Raw genomic sequence first — 1,801 nt, 5'->3', positions numbered from 1 at the left:
ATATACTTGACCCGACCCGACATGGTCTATTTGGGTTGCATGGCATCATGCATTTGGATAAACTAAAATGAGAGAAATAAAACTTAAGGTTTATTAATATATTATAAGTTCTAATATATTAATAAGATTATTTAATTAGTATTGATCAAGAATTAGTCTATAATTAATTAAGTGATCAAAAGAAGACTAATTAAATATATCGGTTGATTGTGTAAATCATCCATACTTATATAGTGGGCTATTGCTCCATGGATTATCAAGTTGGGCTAAAACCCCTAGGATGCTCCATGGTGTATTTGAACCCATGGATCCAAGGAAATGGAAAGCCATGACAATTAGGGTTTACCCTAATTGTAACAACTATATAAGCATCTTATTTTGTGCAAAAATCGGCCACAAGTGAAACAAGTGAGGGCAAACCAATTTTAGAAGTGTTCTACTTTCTCTCAAGTTATTCCAAATGTTCATAGTGTTGTGTGAACCATTTGAGGTGTCACATTTGGGGCACTAGGCTCTTGAGCTCCATGGAATCAAGCACCAAACAAGAGGTATGTAATTCTACTAGTTTTATATTACTTGTACTTCATAATATGCTAGTTAGGATAACACCTTGGAAAATTGATATTTGCATGTATAATAGAGAAAACATAGATCCAAGGTATTTAGGGTTGCATGCACACCATAGGAGTGTTAGATTTCTCAAAACCCAACAGTGGTATCAGAGCCTAGGCTTCTTTTCACTTATACTTGCAAAATTGGCTCGAAAAACAAAGTTTTGTGCTGTCTGGACAAGAGACTCAACGAGTCCATAAAGGGACCCGACGATCGAGTCCAAGGCAAAACTCATCCAACTCGCCGAGTTTGTTCATGCATGTAACACCGTGAATTTCAAAATAATTTTTTCGCATAACATAAAAACATTTTCATTTAATTTTCATAAAAACATCAATGTTTTAAGACTCCAATCCATATCATACAAAAATCCCAAGATCACATATCATAAAAAAATCCCATGCGTGTGTACAGATCAAACCGGCACCTTCCCACGGTTGTCACTAGTACCTGAAACAAACAAAACTAACACTGTAAGCACAAAGCTTATTGAGTTCCCCAAAATACCACACATAACACATATTAGGCACTCGAGGCTATAACTCTGTGGGTCCGTAGACCCTACTCTGTGAACCCACTGGTTCTAACTCTGGGAACCTTCCGGTTCCAACTCTATAAACATGCACAACATAAATCACATAGAAATAATGCAGTACAACACATAACATACATATAGCATACAAATACTCTGTCACATAACTCTGATTACCTACTCAAGGTAAAGTATAGTGAGAAGACTCACCTCGCGTATCTCGATAACTCGCAAATCCCGGAAATCACTCGCGCTCGATCCTCCGAGCTATAATCCTCCTATAACACAATATATCTCTAATTAACACTTTCTCAACTAAGGTTGACTACCCCTATCAAGTCAACATTGGTCAACTCTGGTCAACGGACAACGGTCAACTTTGACCGGACTCGGCGAGTGCACTAGAGCGACTCGGCGAGTCTATACGTGTTCACTGACTCCCTAGGATCCTCTTTTGACACGTCGAGTACTTCCCTGACTCAACGAGTTCCACCTGGCATGAATCGCGGGGCCACCACGACTCAACTCGCCGAGTCTCAAGAACAACTCGGCGAGTTCCAGCTCGACTCAGTCCACCTGTCAACCCTCTCTAACTCTTCCTCACTCACTGAGTCAACCCTTAACTCGGCAAGACCACTCGCTGAGTGGTTAGGACAA

This window comes from Lactuca sativa, chromosome 8 (assembly GCF_002870075.4).
Source record: "Lactuca sativa cultivar Salinas chromosome 8, Lsat_Salinas_v11, whole genome shotgun sequence".
Lineage (NCBI taxonomy): Eukaryota > Viridiplantae > Streptophyta > Magnoliopsida > Asterales > Asteraceae > Lactuca > Lactuca sativa.
Note: the sequence above shows the minus strand (reverse complement) of the source record.